At 44.4% G+C, this 17872-nt stretch overlaps 1 protein-coding gene across 4 annotated transcripts in view; it reads left to right on the forward strand.

Annotated features, from left to right (window-relative positions):
* The window catches only part of LOC139233964 (F-box/LRR-repeat protein 20), a 177421-nt gene that overhangs the window by 19280 nt on the left and 140269 nt on the right, over nt 1-17872 (forward strand). The window contains exon 2 of one of the 4 annotated variants that reach the window (XM_070864672.1): nt 109-183. The exons of the other annotated variants lie outside the window; for them this stretch is intronic. The gene's annotated coding sequence lies outside the window, so the exon portion shown is untranslated. The remainder of the gene's footprint in view (nt 1-108; nt 184-17872) is intronic. 4 annotated transcript variants of the gene reach the window in all.

Genomic DNA, 17872 nt, shown 5'->3' on the forward strand with positions numbered 1-17872 from the left:
CAGAGGAAACATCCTTCCTGTAAGAATTTTGTATGTTTCAATGAGATCACCTCTCATTCTTCTAAACTTACAGAATATCGGCCTAATCTACTCAATCTCTCCTCATAGGACAATCCTCTCATCCCAGGAATTAGTGTGGTGAACCTTCGCTGCACTACCTCTGGCAAGTATATCCTTCCTTGGGTAAGGACCCCAAAACTGTGCAAAATACTACAATGATGCGGTCTCACTAGGGTCTTGCATAACTGCAGCATCACTGATAGGCGACATGTGCCACCCACACCACCAATAGTACAGTGCATGCACCACATGGTCTTAAGTGTCGATATGATGTAATAACCAATCATGCTCTGGATTATACTCTGCAGGACATTTTAACTTTAAAAAAGAAAACTTTGCATTTTTCTGAAATATTCCAAAGGTTAGCAACAATCTAGCAGTTCTTGCTTTGATTTTTAGAATTATACCTACCCACTCCACTTTTCTCCCTTCTGCTGAAGGGGCTAACTCTTGCTGTGGTGCAGCTCCATGGGCACCACTCACCAGTTGCCCAAGGAGCCATTCTTCACATACAAGCTTAGATAGTGAGTGGGTGGCATCCCAATCAATCTGAACCTTTTCTCGCCCAATGTCCGCTCAGTCTCGCACACTCAATTTAGCTGCAGCTCAAACCATTTCTAGAGGAACTGTTTGGACAGCTATTGAAATAACCAGTGTTAATGGTATACTTTCGTTGTCTGTGTGCGCGTATATATATGTAAATAAGCTAATTTTTATAATCCAGAACGGATTGGTTATTGCATCATGTCATCGACCATTAAAATCATGTCTTGCACTGTACCATTGGGTGACACATGTTGCCCATCCGTGATGCTCCACAAGAAGGATTCCATGATTCATTTGGGAGTCGTCCAAAGATGTCCTGGCGCGCACTAATATTGTCCCCCATCCAGACCTGGGTGGGAAAATTCAAGAGCATTTCACTCTGTCATATCCTTACACCTAATTGGAATGGGGACTAGTGCATGCTGCAGGAGATGTAAAAGGAAGGAATGAGGAATAAATAAAGAATGCGATTGAAAAGAAATTGACTGTATTGCACCATATTGCTGCTCGAGCACTGTGAAACCACAGGTGACGGCTTTAAAATAAATATGGTGGGAGGGGACTTAACAAAGATTTTCTGCTAAAATAACCACCCTGTGACATTAGCACTTGCTGTACTGACTATGGAATGGGTCCCACCGGAGAGCATAGCACTGAAGCTCATTTGGAAGTTATTTGATCGCCTCACTCCTGGGATAAAATAAACCCAAGAGCGTTCCAGGACACTTGTAAGTATTCATAGGAAATTAATATACTGCACATCAGTTACAGCGAAAGCACTGACAAGTGGTAGTAAAATAAACATTGGCATAAATTCAGTACAACCGTATACAATACACACGTCGATGAGGTTTAATATTTAATGAGTTGGTTTTGTTCTTGAAACTATCAGCTTTATTGATGTGTTTTTTAATTGTTCTTGAACATATGTTTTGGATGTGTAGTTTTGAGGACTGGGGCGAGCCCTTGCACACTATCTTGATAAGGTGTTATTACATGTGAATGCATTTTAAAAATGATGGGTGAGTGGCACATTGGCACCTCCCACTGGAACAGCAATGCACCAGTCTGTATTGCTGGCTTGATTGCTCACTTTGCTTAGTTTCAGGCCTCAACCTACACTGTTTAGGCAGGCACCTACCAGAGGAACTGGATAAAATATGCAAATAGAGAGAGCAGTGGCACATTAAACTTAATACAGATATAACTAAGATACTGCATACTCAATGCTGTAGAAATAGCTGAAATGAGTTTGATTAGAGATACGGAGGTGCTAATGGATTCAGCACTTCACATGTAATTAGACCTCGGAGCAACAATTAACAATTGTGTAGTTATTTAGTCGCATCACAGTTTGGATATGGCATCTAGTTTTGGTTACAATGGCACCAGGGAAATACTCGAGCTGTAAAGGTAGTGCAGAGAAATTCTAGGCTGATTCTCAGTATTGCAGAACTGAGCGAAGAATATTAGAGATGCAGATCGTAAAATTAGACCCGTTAAGGCCAGTTAGAAAGAAAACATGGCGGCTGTCTCGCTTCAGCCCATTTCTGCCGTGAAACGCAGCGGTCACCATTTTGGGCAGGTCAGCAGCCTTTCCATTGCCTCCGCTCGCTCCAGATATTTAGATGAGCCAGATTGTGACATCAGTTGGCGTGCAACACCTGAATTGACGCATGACCTGGGATTTTGGACGTTGCTGTTCCTTTTAATGCCCTCTCTAAAGCACGTGCAGCAGTACTTTGGAATCCTTACCAGCGCTGTTTACAGGGACAACTTTCAGGTATGTTTCAGTTTTTGCTTTTGTTTCTTCACATTTTATTGGAGTAGTGGCTTGGTGTTTAAAAGTGTGAAGGGAGTGCAGCTGGAAGTTTGCAAGGCTTTGGCTCTTAAAGGCAGGCCTCTGAGAACACCACTTGCTCCCAGTCCTCTGGGCACCAGGTGCAGTCCCCTTTGAGCTGCAGCATGACATGGAGATGGACCAGAGGCAGCAAAGGGGATAAGCTGCTAGGAGCGAAGAAAGGAGACAACCTAGACAGCTCTTTCTGGCCAGGATATTGAGGATCTAATCATCCGCCTGCGGTACCAGTAAACACAGCCCTACTTCCCCTTTCGACATTTGTCCCCACACTTTGCCTTCCCTCTATTACTGACCATCACAGTGTCCCCTTGGCTACAATGCTGAAATAAAAGCCACCCCAAAGCAAATTTTTTCCAACCCAACTTTATCCATATTATGCATCCAATATTACATTAAAAAATCAATCAATCACCCTTGTGCATTCCCTAAATGGCTGTCTTGTGTGTGGCTTTGCTTATCCTTGTACTGCATCATCATCATCATCATCCATCATAGTGGCTGATAGCAGGGAGATTCCCCTGTAATTGCCGCAGTCGGATTTGTCCCCTTAAAGATGGTCATGATCACTGCATTTCTGAGACCTCCCGGCATACTCTCCTCTCTCCAGAGATGAGGTCATGTATCCGGGCCAACAGCGTTTCTCCGCCATACTTTAGCGTCTCAGCAGGGATTCCATCTGCTCCCGTAGCCTTGTTGTTCTTGAGCTGTTTTATGGCTTTTCCTAAGTTGGGGTTTCACTGAGGTGGTAGCGGATCGCATGCTGTGGGATGGAGTCGAGAACACTCGAGCCAAAGGCAGAGTCTCAATTGAGGAGATCTTCGAAGTGCTCCTTCCAGCGGGCCCTGACCGCCTCGGTGATAAGTGTTTCCTCGTTCTTGGCTAGCAGTAGGATGGGGCCCGAGAGTTTGGACCGTAGGTGGCCTTGACTACGATGCAGAATCCTCGCATATCGTGGCTGTCAGCCAGTTGTTGTATCTCCCTATGCTTTCTCCATCCACCACCTGTTCTTTGGGTCCTAGGTTTTTTGTTGGACCTCATCCTTGAGCCGCCTGTAATGTTGCTTTGCTGCTCCCGAGTTGGGTTGTTGCTCGAGGCTCAGAAATGCTCTGTGCTTGCGATCTATTAGTTCTTGGATCTCCTGATCATTCTCATCAAACCAGTTCTGGTGTTTTCTGGTTGAGTGACCAAGTGTCTCTTCACAGGCACTGGTTATAGAGACCAAGCGCTGTGAGCATTCAACATCTCCGGCTCATCAAGGCACGCCAGATTAGCTGTGAGGCGCTGGCTGCATGTATTGAATGTATTCAAGTCACAGATAGATTTTTAACCAATAAGGGAATTAAGGGTTACGGGGAGAGGGTGGGTAAGTGGAGCTGAATCCACGGCCAGATCAGCCATGATCTTATTGAATGGTGGAGCAGGCTCGAGGGGCTAGATGGCCTACTCCTGTTCCTAATTCTTATGTTCTTATGCATGGGGCTCTCTTAGCTGGGTCTTTAAGTGCCCTGGCATTGACTTTTTTGCAGCACTGCTTCTGCTGTCCCCTCTGCTTTTGGGCTATGTTAATGTCGATGATGATCGGACTAGGCGGTGGTCTGTCCAGCAGTCATCAGCTCCTGCCATGGAGCTGGTGATGCGCACATCCTTGCGATCCCTGGCTCGGACGATGACCTAGTCGAGCAAGTGCCAGTGTTTGGAGCGAAGGTGTTGCCACGATGACTTGTATTTGTCCCTCTGGCGGAACAGGGTGTTGGTGATGAGAAGTTCATGTTCTAGACATTTTGTCAGGAGTAGGGTACCGCTAGAGTTGGCTTTCCCTACCCCCTCTGTCAATCACACCTCCCCATTATGCCTCCCCAGAAGGCTGTGTCTTTGCCGACCCTGGCGTTGAAGTCACCTAGGAGGATCAATTTATCGCCCGCGAGGACGCGGGACAGGGATGTTTCAAGGTTGGAATAAAAACCCTATTTTTGGTCTTGTCCATTGCATCGAGTGTTGGGGCATATGCACTGATGACTGTGGTGCATTAGTTCTGGGATAAGGTGAGTCGAAGAGTCATGAGGTGTTCGTTAACCCCGCAGAGGGAGTCTTTGAGGCGGTCGACCAGCTCCATGAAGGTGGAATTCTTCCTCTGGTTTTCCTTTCCAGAAAAAGGTGTAACCGCCATCTTGTTCCTTGAGCTGGCCTTCCCCTGCCCGCTGGGTCTTGCTTAGGGTGGCGATGTCAATGTCAAAGCGCTCAAGTTCCCGGGCATCTATGGCAGTGCGGCGTTCTGGCCTGTTGCTGTTGGAGTTGTCCATGAGGGTTCTGACGTTCCAGGTCCCGAACTTCATGCCAACGAAGTGGAAGATGCCTGTGCGTGAGTTCTTTTAACATGGGGTGGCCATTGCACACCGGCAACCACATGGGCTTAGCTGAGCAAGGGGGTCCAAGACGACTGGAGACCAGGCACTGCTGTATGAGCCTAATTGCCTACGGCAAGATGTTGGTTGCCAGCTCGGTGCCGAGTAGCGCCCTTGGTGGTTAGGTGGCCCGTGGCTTGGTTGGGGACAGGCATTAGAAAGGTCAGCTGTCCGCTGGAGTGCCGAGGAATGTTTTAAAAGTTTCTTCCAAAGTTTAAAAAAAAAGTTATTAAGTTTCTCCAGAGGTTTTAAAAAAAATTTCTCCAGGTTGTTTAAAAGTTAAAAAGTTTAAGATGTAAGTTAGTAGTAGGTTACTCCCTTGGCACTGCTCCATGGGTGCTGCCAGCCCTCTGCAGCTGCACAAAGCCCTGGCCAGGCCACACCTGGAGCACCGCGGGGAAGTAGAGGCCCAATCGTCCCCGAAGGGAGCCTGGATGCCGTCAGGGGCTCAAGTGCAAGCTGGGTGTGTTGAGCAGTAGTTTCGGATAGTTTCCTGGGCCGGCCCCTGGAGTCCCTTTGGCCGGTTAAAGGCTGGCCCTGGAGTCCCTTTGGCCAGCTGATGCAGAGTACTCTTATGCACTGCATAAAACAGTGGCTGCAGCATGGCTGGTGGAAGGCTGCTGACTTTCAGTGGAGAACACTGCAAATGGCCTTGCAGAACGGCCTCGAGGAGCTGGTGGCTGGGAGTGTGAAATTGATTAACCATGTTTCTTCTTCACTCTCCTCTCCCTCTTGGTCAATCGCTGTCTGTGCAGGCTGAATTTCTTGGGAATATGAAATGAGGAAGGCACAAGGTAGGGTTATGGTGAGGGGAGGTGGGGGTGGCAGTAAAGCAAGAGGTGTACGCTTGCACCATGTACAGCTTGTAAATCAAAAGAGATTGTGGGATGAAGGGGAAGTGGGATGTGAGAAGGAGAATAAAGTATGAGGATACCTGCATCTTGTATTCTTTCAGCCCCACTGCTGGCCAAGGGCTCAGCATGCCCTTGCCAAAAATGGCCAGCTCCATCTCCTCCAAGGGGATGAGGTGAAGTGAGGTGTGCCTCATGTTTGGTAGGTGAGTGATTGGGGGAGGGGTCATGCATTGATCAATGTGTGAAGCTAGTGGTGCAGTTGGTAGGAGACAGCTTTTGAAGATGCATTCATTGGCCTTGACCACTCGTCTGTGGTCACAAAACTTATTTGGGCACCGGAGCCAGGTCCTGGAGGTGACACTGCTGGCAGTGACCGCCTTGGTGATGTAGTCTTGCATTCTTCTTTCTGGAGGCCCTCCTGGTTCCCTGTGGGTAGAGGACCACTCTCTTCCTGTGTTGACCCCCTGTATCCGAGATGCTGGGTACTTTTTTTCCATGGCCTGTTGAGTCATTTGAGTTGGTGCTAAAGCACTTTTTAAACTTTTAATCTGCAGAAAGCAAGCTTGCGTTTAGGGGGAGCAGGCTAGCCTAGCTGGGACACTGCAAACTTCACCGCCCCTTTTCCCCCCCCCCCCCCCCCCCCCTGCTGAGAGCACAGCCTGTCAGCAGCGCATTCAGTGCTAGGTTCTGCAATGCATTCATAATTAGCAGGCAGCATGGTGGGCCGCTCAGCGGTGGCCGGACCCCAGGGAGTTTGGGATGTAGGTAGACGACTTGGTGGTGGCGGAGAACATGCACAAAACCATCCTGAAAGCCATGAAGGTGATGAACGAGGAATTCTGACCCTGCAGCAAGAGTCAGCCGTTGTCCAGCTCCAGCCCTATCTCCGTGCCTCCCTGCAGGCTCCAGAACAACCTGCCGCCCAGTCACATGGGGCTGAGCCGCGGACAGCACGAAGGTGACCTGCCTGTACTCTGAGCGGTGCACGTGCCTGTTTTTCCAAGTTATCCAATTTCTAGACCCCAGGTTTTTAAACCTTAAATGGCAATGGAAGCGGGGGAGGGTGGGAGAGAGGGAGGGAGAGAGAGGTTAGCTTATGGAAGCATACAAGATTTTACATTTATTTAAAAAAAAATGTACATTCTAGATCTTATGCTAGATATTTTAACAGCACCAGCCACTCCTATAATGGCTCTTGCATCTCCTATGAACTGGAGTATGACTTTACCTGGCCAATGTCTGGGTAAACAATAGCAAGACCAGGTGTTGAATATAGAGCCATGAAGCTGTTCTCTGGTTTACTGGAATGAACCACCTGATTGTCCTCACCAGTGGTCAGTGGATTTAACCTCTTGGGGAAACAAAAGCTGAACAGGCTGGGGCTCTCATCTCTAGAAAATAGAAGGCTGAGGGATGACCCAATAGAGAAATTATGAATGGGTTCGATGGGGTAGATGTCGACAGGATGTTTCTACTAGTGGGGAAGTTTAAGAACTAGAGATCATAAATATTTAATAGTCATAATAAATCCAATGGGGAGTTCAGGAGACAGTTCTTTACCCAGAGAGTGGTGCAAGTGTGGAGCTTTGCCATGGTTGAGGTGGATAGCATAGATGCATTTAATTGGAATCTAGATAAGTACATGAAGGAAAAAGGAATAAAAGGATATGCTGATGGACTTGGATTATGTAGGGTGGGAGATGTGCATATGGCGTATAAACACTGCATTGAGCACTTCGGCCGAATGGCCTGTTTCTCTGCTGTAAGTTTTATGTAAATGCTTTATTAGGTCGTCACTGGCTGTTTCCATACTAGAAACTTCAGGCCATGGAGCTGCCGGTCGTGTCTCTAATACCTTTGTCAATTAAAACTACAACTAGTTAAGCTTGACTCTTTGCTCTGCACCAGATGACATGACTGACCTGTTTTAAAGATTTTTTTTTTAAGACCTTTTGGAACGAGGCACTTTGTAACTCGTTTTAATTAGAGATTGGTTGCTGCTCACAATATCCAAACACACTGCCTGTGGAACAAGACTGGAGAGCTTGCAGGTCATGAGGTTCAAATTGGGCTATTTAAACAATTAAACACACTTTTTGTTGGACAGGAATCAAAACAATTGGCTTTGGCCAGCTCCATCAAAATGTATAAAACCTGTAACTTGCAGAAACCAGCATTAGACTGCCTCAGACAAAATGCTTTATTTTTGTCACGTCAGACCATTAACCTCAAAGTAGATTATGACAAGGGAGACAACTTGTGAAGGGCAATATTAGGATGGATGTCAGGAAGTACTTCTTCACATAAAGGACACTTGGAATGGACACCAGGAAGAGCTATGGAGGTGAAAGCAGCCATTAAATGTCTATTGGATGGACTATAGATTGCTCATATTGGATGAACAAATGGCCTTTCCTCATTTATTTTGATCCTGTGGTGCTGCTCACCAATCCATGACTGGCATGTCTAGGCCTCTATGCCTGGAGATCCATGAATGTCTTGGATTGAATCGGTGTCTGCTAAAGCAGTGAAGTTCACATTAGTGAACCCCATTTTTAAGAAGGTTTTTATAACATTCAAAATAATGTTTGGCTATATTTTTTTTAAATGCTGGAAATGCACAACAGATTACTCTGCCTCCGATGAAATAACCCATTCGAAATGTTTGTGTATTTTTATTCCTGTGCATTTCCATCATCTTTTTCTATTTTGTAATGAGACCAAGCAAATCAGAATAATAGAGGATGGAAAATGTGATGTATCAACAATTCCCAAATGACAGTAGTTCTGATTACAAAACACCCAGCATTGGCAATATCAACAGGAGATGTGAAATCTGATCAGACACACAACATAATTTCAAAACTAGTGAAATTCGTAGATCCAACTGTTTTGTTGATCTGAAGCAGAGAGTGCTGACGGTATTGGAGAAACTAGCCTTGGAGTCATTACCAAACTTTATAGCATGAAGCATCTGAATTAATGTAATGGAGGTAATTAATAAGCCAGTAGCCTTGGCTCCAACTGCGTGTTTAAAATCAGCTCTATTATATTCTCTAAGCAACTCCTTCTTCAAAACCTGATGATTTGAAGTTCGGTGTCAGAAGTAAAAGGGCACTTGTTTTTTCTGTCAGATTCTTTCGTCCCTCTTCCCTCTCATGAAAGTAAGAGGCATGCTGACCATCGGGTTCCTTGGGAATCAACAGTTCCCCAGTACATCATTCATGTGGTCATTCTGCATGTCCTAATCCAGGTAGTGAGTACTGGCTATATTCCATGGATAGCATCACGACGGAGTCCAATCCCATCCTCGTCCAATGCCAACACACACATCTTCCGACACTCATTAGATGGCAGTTGGCAGAAAGGACCAACAGTTATTTTCCAAACCCCCAATTTCCGGCGTATAAAGGCTAATTGTAGAGCTTCTCCTCTCTTCCTAGCTGAGTTTAACTGTAAGCTCAGACTGGTAATGAAACCTGGGATCCTCTGAAAGGTGTGTCTCAGTTACACACAGTCAATACCACGAGCTATATCTGGGTCCTTAGTCGTTATTCTGCCTACTTTGCTCCCCAATCCCCATATAATGTAATGTAAATTTATGTTAAACTGCACACCGAGTAAAATTCATATTTAAGTGGTTTTAAATGAAGAATGCTGGGGGTAGAATGTTTTCCGATCACTGACCACAACAAGACCTCTAAGATCAGATATAGAATAAGATGGCTGCAGAGTAGAATTCTCTGCCTCAGTCTAATGTCTTGGCCCCCAGCCCCTGAGGAATGCACCAATGTGATATTTCTATTTCTCGTACAAGTCTCCTAGAATGATGTTAGTTATGCTGAATTATGGGCAGTTTTGTGCTGTGGGCATGTGCCCAAGAGGAAATGGGAGAGGGGGAATTGCCTCCAGCTCATTTTGCTTGGGGGCCTTCGAAGCAGCACTTTCATCTTTTGTCTGGGTATGCAGCCAAACCCAGATGTGAAAGGGGACTGCTTATATCTTGTGTTTATGTGCTTTTCCTTCCATGCTTTGTTTAAACTTGAGGTCCATCTGCCTGTTATGGTGGATCAGAGAGATATGAAATATCCCACTCAAAGATGTTCTCTTGGTGTCCTGGCCTACAGTCCTCCCTCAACCAATGCTGCAGATTAACTGGTTGATCATTTATTTGCCGTTTGGGATTCTTGCCGCATTTGCATATAAAATAGCGACTGCACTTTTGTATTTTTGCTAGACATGATGAGATTCTGGATGAATCCAAGCTTGTTTTTTTCTGTATGGAAATATCTCAAGTTCTGATTTTCAAAATTAGTAAGTAAAATGAATAATGTGGATCTTTTCTATAAGGAACGAAAACTATAAAGAATTTCCTCTGCATTTGGTGCAGTGGAGACTGAGGAAGAGCTGTGGAGACAGAAAAAAAGGCTGAACTGGGGTTCTTGGGGACACTGGTTCAAATTGCAATTTGTGTTGATATTGGCACTTGCGCTTTCTGCCGATTTTAGTCACTGTTGGTCATACGCAGTGGATGCAGAACCTAGATGAGGCATGTTAACTGGCTGATGGGAGTGTGGGGGACCTGCAGGGTTGTGCTTCAGCTGATTACAGAATTAGATTGGCTGCAACCAAAGGAATGTGCAGTGCCCACCTGTCCTCTCAACCAATGCATGTGCCACAGGATTAAACAATGCCATATTGCTGAATGTGTATGTGTTTAGGAATACATTAGATTGACTAGATTCCCATATGGTCTAAGAATTGTACTTGAAGTCTTTATACAATACTGCCAATCACTGTTTTGCACAGTGAATGCACACTGGATTCTGAGACAGTTCTTTTGATCAGCAGTCACAGAGTTCAAATCTATGCCGACATAATCATTGTTGGTGTCCATGTGTGCTTGTATTTAAAAAAAAATCTCATGGAGGATGGGAGATGGAGGGGATTTCTTGTGTGTGAGATCACTTGGTGTGTGTATAAAGCTCTGAAATAGTGATCGGATGTTAAGGAGCTAGACACTTGCAACATTAACCACATGATTAGCTGATAAGTGGTGTGCTTTTTTAAAAAAAGTTAAGGATAAAATGACAATTGTATTAATCATCCTTTCTACCCAACTAAAAATAGAATGCACTGGCTTTGTTGGGATCTTGATCTACTGACTCAGTTTTAACGCCTTTCTGAACTTTTATACCTATGAAGCTCAATAGGTTGTCGACTTGATTTGTTTGGGATTCTGAGTGCAATCATTTTCGGCTAATGTCGCTCTGCTGTTGCACAGTGCATCCACCTTACAATTCGTATAGAGCTGTATGTATTAATTGAGGCTTACTATAGGCTTTTTCAGCAACGTATCTTTTAATTGTATACTTGCATTGCTCACTTTTCATGTTATGTATTTCCCTGCTTCAGTCACTGAAGGGAGGGGTTTCTCGGTTGCATTGCAAAATAGCAGTTTGTATTTGGCTGTCCCTGATTTTGGGGGGAAGGCTAGGAATAGAAGCCCACAACTGAGCTATCATAAGTCTCTGTTTGTTTATTTCCATTGAGATGCTGAGTGGATATGTTCCAAAAAGATACCACGACCTGAAGCCTTTTACTCCTTCCTGCATTGAAACTGAGGTTCATTGCAATGTTTCGGATTCCATCTCTTTCTTATGACATTAAACCTGTTGAACAACTTGTCTCTCTCAATCTACTGGCAAGGACACATTTTCACCCATCCCTAATTGCTCTGTGATGGTGGAAGTGGGCTGCCCTCTTGGAACTGCTGCAGTCCTGCAGCGGGGCAATTGTAGGACATTCCAGAATTTTAACCCAGTGCCATTGAAGAAATGCCAATTCATGTTCATGTATTTACTGAGGTTTTGAGGCCATTTGCAGCCTTACTGAGCGGATTGTGAGAACCAAATCCGAGGCCTCATTTGCATAGCTTAGTGGGGCAGTATCTTTACTCTGTGTAAGCTGTTGAGAAAGCCAGAAATTAAGGATGGGAATATGGGTTGGAATATTTAAGGTTAAAATTATTGTGGAGTTGTTGAGACAAAGTCCATTCTGTTGAAAAGCCCAACCTGTATGATACAATAATCAGGATAAGGGATATGAATGTAAGTTGAGAGGTAAAGGGTTAAACAGCTGGCGGTATCTTCATTGTCTTGATCAGCACTTCCATTAGAATTTTGAAGAGCTAAGTGCTAGTACTTGTGGTCTCTCCAAAGTTAATTACAGTGTGCTAGAACCCAAGTTGCTTAACTTAATACAGGCCTGTCTGGTTGGATTGGAATTTGGTAGTGTTGAGTATTGCACATTACTCATTCTGCTTCTCATGATAAAGACCAGGGAAACTCTGGGTTTCTTCCCTGGCTTCTGTGCTTAGTTAACTGTTCCTTGTTGAGTGGTTCTGAAGTATTATAATTAGTCTTCATGCCCTCTGGCTGGATGGTTGATTGACTCCGCTCCTGCTCCTCACCCTATTGGATGTGCACACAGTGCAGCTGTGTGTGTGCTGATGAGGACTTGCACTCTGCTTTGATTCCCTCCATGGTTTAAGAACCTAGCAATACCCGCAATGCAGTCTTGCATATATAGAAAGATTACTTGGGTAAGGCACTTCAGGGCTGACAGCATGTATGTACCTGCTCCTCAACATGTGGCACTGCCTCCAGGGAGTAAATTGAGGGAAAAAAATCAGGGTTACAGCTTGGATCTACGTAACGTTGAAATTAAAACCCTAATTTGAATTATTCAGTGTTGGGACTTGTGTAGGGTAAAGATTTTGGATTAGTGTTGAGAGCTATAATCTCAATTGGGGCTGGGATCTAAATCCTAAATGCAAAGATCAGTTAGTATTTGCAATTTTGTGACACATACTCTTTCAATTTGGGAAATGGATCTAATGTTAGATTTATAGGGCCAAATATTGCGATCGGCGGTGTAACTCCAAAGTACGCCGCTGACCTGCGAAAAGAATTTGTGCCTAGTGATGACGACCTTCACGCGAAAATTTTCAGTCTGACGCTGCGAGTCGGAGGGCAGTGAAATGGCCCACAGATCCCAGGGACGTAGCCTGTGCGGAAGTGTACCTGGGATCACGTGAACGTGGGCCTGGTCCTGCAATCATCAAACAGAATTGGATTTTACATCAATTCAAAAGGGCATCCCGTAATCAGGTTTAATGGAATCCTGTAATTAGATTTAATTACAATTTACAGGATTGGAATTTAGCTTCATTCCACCAACTTCATTAAAAAATTTAATTTTGCTGATAAAGTTTTAATTATGTCAATAATTAATAATTGAAGAAACGAGAAAAACTCATTTGATACAGTTAAACTACAGGTTGAACCTCCCTTATCCAGAGCTCCCTTATCCGGAATCACTCCTCGTCCAGAATCATTCCCGGCCACCGGGTGGCGCATGTGCAGAACTCCGACATTAACAAATTGAAGTCCTTCCTCGCTGCCGACTCCCGCAATCGCTGGTCTGACCCCACGATCCACCGCCACCCCCATGATCTCTCTGCCGCACTCCCAGCCCCAAGCCAGCCAGCTCTGATATCCCCTTGCTCAGTACCTGTACCATCCAATTTAACCTGACCGCCCCTCGTCCGGAAAAATCCCGTATCCAGAACAGGCCAGGCCCTGAGGATTCCGGATAAGAGAGTTTCAACCTGTATATGATTTCCGAGATAAAAATGTTTAAAACATGCCTAAGGTATCCCCTTGCGCTGATGCAAACAGGCCCTCAGAGTACGCTGCATATCCACTGCAAAATCCGGGCCATAGCATATTTGTCATTGAGTTTTGTCTTTAACCCGGTTAGCTCCAGGGATTGTCTATCTCTTTTATGTTGCAGCACCTGAAGATAGCTGGTATGAGAGGTTTCATCAGAGATTATTAGCCAGACCTCCAGTTATTGACTAGTGGCATGGGACCTTTAAGGGGACAACGCTGATGTGTCCAAGGGTTGATAGCTTATTAAAGGGATGCTGCCTTCCTTGGCATAGTGCCCTCTAGCATGTCCGTAGGATATTGTTGTTCACCATTCTATCTAGATCAGGGTGTCCAACCTTTGTTTTTGTGCACTGCAATGGTGTGGACCATGGAGCCTCGGGCATTATGTAGAATTTAAATCCAGCTTCCCACTAATTTGCATGTATCTCAAAATTGCTGATACTAACTGAGTTTACTATTCTAATTTAGGATTTATTCATCAATGAGACAACAGCATAAGCAATGCCCTTTCCCACTCCTCCAGGCCTGTAAAATTCAAACAGGATAAGTCGGCAAGTAGGAATTGTAAACACAAGTAGGACTGAGTTGCCTGTGTTTTGAGGGCAAAGTTGGCAGGTTTAGTTTGACAGGTGCTGATGGTGCTTTGGTACCTCACCAAGTGGTTAATCTTGAGCTTGGACAGTGAGTGCCAATGGGCTATTTGCCAGTAGAAATGACACCGTGGAGTGGTTTTGTTTTCCTCTCTTCCTAGTCTTGGACCCCAAGGTTAATTGTGTGCTCCAGGCATATGTTGGCTATCTCAGCACTGATAGGAGGAGCTTGAGATTTTCCTGATCTGAATAGCTCAGTACCACACGGCTGAGCATTTCCCCACTGAGCCATGTGGGGGCGGGAGAAACTGAGTTGGAGGAAATCCAACAAGGATTTAAACTTGAAATTCTTCAATGCAATATTCAGCCATCAGCGTTAGGCTGCTCTAAGGCTTCTGAATGATTCAAATGGTCTGGGGTGTGGGTTAACTGTTTCTCTGTCAGCAGTACAATATGTGATGAAATATAGAAGCTGTTCCAAATGAAGTGACTCTTCAGGCTGAACATTTAACAAACCTTTTTTCCCCCTTTCTGACAACCAATAAGTTTTCAATTGAACTATAATTCTTCATGTGTGACACTTTTATAAAAAAAAAATCTGTTCAATGTATTTTGATCTCTTGTGCTCTCATGGTTGCAGTGATTTTTTTTGTGTTCTGTGACTAACTGGTAGCATTTTTCAGGGAAACACCAATTGGGAAAGGAGAATCAACAGCTGGCATTTATATAGTGCCTTTAATGGAATAAAACTTCCTAAGGTGCTTCACGTGAGCAATTTTTAGCAATCAATCAAAGTTTAATACCAAGCCACATAAGGAGACATTAGGACAGGTCACCAAAAGCTTGGTCAAATAGGTAGATTTTAAGGGTCTTGGAGGAGAGTGGCAAAGATGTGGAGAGGCTTGGGGAGGGAATTCCAGATCTTGGGGCCTTGGCAGCTGAAGGCACAATGTCAGTGTAATAAGGCATGAATTCAGGATTTAGTTTTAAACAAAGGTGGATTGAACTGTGCTTGAGGCTCGTGCCTGCAGTCTCCACGTGTGGAGTTCTTTGTATTGGGTGTGTGACCATAGTGAGGTGGAAATTGGAGTCCAGATGACCAGGAGGGAAGCTCTAACTGCCATACACTTCGTGGCAAGCTTCACACTGAATCAACCTGACAGGCAGAGAGTTTAATTCTGCTTGTAATCTCTTTGGCTGTTGCTTAAAATTCAAAGACTCCTCTCCAAAATAAAAATGGACTTAACTGTAACATCTTTCTTATAGGGGTTGGGGTAGGGAAGGAAGAGAGACAATCATCTTCTACCTCCCCACCCATGCTTGTGTCCTATTCCAATGTCTACATGTGTACTTTCAGCAGGGCTAATTGGATAACAAGTCGGAATAGTAATTTTGCTTCCTCTTTCCCTCCCTCTACAACCCCCTCCCCCCCCCCCCCCTTCTTGTGAGATTAATTGCAGTGCATCAAGTGTTGAGATTAGCCAACTCAGCACAAGTAAGGAATGGAAAATGCTCCTCGTCTGTGGCACAGTCCTGTAAAAGAAAGATTTGGATTTATATAGCGCCTTTCACAATCAATGGACATCTCAAAGCTCTTTACAGCCAATTGAGTACTTTTGGAGTGTAGTCACTGTTCTAATGTAGGAAACATGGCAGACAATTTGCACACAAGCAAGCTCCCACAAACAGCAATGTGATAATGACTAGATAATCTGTTTTTTTTTGTGATGTTGATTGAGGGATAAATATTGGCCAGGACACCATGGATAACTCCCCTGCTCTTCGAAATAGTGCCATGAGATCTTTTACGTCCACTTGAGAAAGCAGACGGGACCTCGGTTTAACATCTTATCTGAAAGACGGCACCTCCAACAGAGCAGCACTCCCTCAACACTGCACTGGAGTGGCAGCCTAGGTTATTTTAGTGCTCAAGTCCCTGGAATGGAACTTGAGCCCACAACCTTCTGACTCAGGTGAGCGTACTACCCGTTGAATCACAGCTGACACTACCAAGCAGTATATCTATCTCTTGAGCCATCCAGAGCACGATAGCTCTTTGTAATAAATGGATAGGTACCAAGTTGGCCATTCATAGTCCTAGTAGTTTTCACTGGTTAGTACCTCTTTATAGGGTCCCTGTTTTTATAGTTTTCTCTCTATTTTAATACCTTTATTTAAATCCCACTGTAACTTCCTCCCATCTATAACTCCTTCCCTAAACTCTCGATTCCTCCTGACTCTGGCCTAGTTTGCACCTTCCTGACCCTCCATTGATTACCTAGGTCATCCACCTAGGTCCCACTCTCTGGAATTCCCTCCTTAAATCTTAGGGTTCTAAAATAGGTGGCTGCAGAGATAGTAGATGCATTGGTTTTGATCTTTCCAAATTCCCTAGATTCTAGAGTGAGCTGAGTGGATTGGAAGGTAGCAAATGTAACACTGCTATTCAAGAAAGGAGGGAGAGAAAACTGGGAACTACAGGCCAGTTAGCCTGACATCCATCATCAAAAATGCTGGAATTCATTAAGTGGTATCAGGGCACTTTGAAAATCATAACCTGATTAGACAGAGTCAACATGGTTTTCGGAAAGGGAAATAGTGTTTGACAAGTTTATTAGTTTTTTTAAGGATGTAACTAGCAGAGTAGATAAAGGGGATCCAGTGGATGTAGTATATTTGGATTTCCAAAAGGAATTCGATAAGGTGCCACATAAAAGGTTATTACACAAGATAAGAGATCATGGGATTGGAGGTAATGTATTTGCATGGATAGAGGATTGGTTAACGGACAGAAAACAGAATAGAGATAAACGGGTCTTTTTTTTTAGGTTAGCAGGCTGTAACCAATGGGGTGCTGCCAGGATCAGTGCTGGGGCCTTAGCTATTTACAATCTATATTAATGACCTAGATGAAGGGACTGAGTGTAATGTATCCAAGTTTTCTGCTACAACGCTGTGAGGAGAACACAAAGCTTCTGCAAAACGATATAGATAGACTAAGTGAATGGGCAGTTAGGTGGCAGATGGAGTATAATGTGGGGAAATGTAGCAAGAATAAAAAAAACAGAATATCTTTTAAATGGTGAGGAACTTTTAAATGTTGGTATTCAGAGAGATTTGGGTGTCCTTGTGCAAGAAACACAGAAAGCTAGCGTGCAGGGTATAGCAAGCAAGTGGCATGTTGTCATTTATTGAAAGGAGGTTGGAGTAGAAGAGTAAGGAAGTCTTGCCACAATGGTACAGGGCCTTGGTGAGACCACACCTGGACTGTGCACAGTTTTGGTCTCCTTATCTAAGGAAGAATGTATTTGCCTTGGAGGCGGTGCAATGGAGGTACACGAGATTGATTCCTGGGATGAGAGGACTGTCTTATGATAGATTGTATAGAATGGTCCTTTTACTCTCTGGAGTTTTGAAGAATGAGAGGTGATCTCATTGCTGAAGGGGATTGACAGGGTAGATGCTGAGAGGTTGTATCGCCTGGCTGGAGTGTCTAGAATTAGGGGCCATAGTCTCTGGATAAGCGATAGGCCATTTAAGACTGATATGAGGAGGTATTTCTTCACTGAGGGTTGTGAATCTTTGGAATTCTCTGCCCCAGAGGGCTGTGGCTGCTCAGTGTCTGAATATATTTGAGGCTGCGATAGATTTTTGGAATCCAGGGATATGGAGATTATGCGGGAAAGTGGAATTGAGGTCGATAACCGGCCATGATCTTACTGAATGGTGGAGCAGGCTTGAGGGGCCGTATGGTCTACTCCTGCTCCTATTTCTTATGTTCTTATGTTATATTCTAAATCCCTCTCTCGCTTTTTGCAGTTTG

The sequence above is a fragment of the Pristiophorus japonicus genome, chromosome 21 (genome assembly GCF_044704955.1).
Source record: "Pristiophorus japonicus isolate sPriJap1 chromosome 21, sPriJap1.hap1, whole genome shotgun sequence".
Lineage (NCBI taxonomy): Eukaryota > Metazoa > Chordata > Chondrichthyes > Pristiophoridae > Pristiophorus > Pristiophorus japonicus.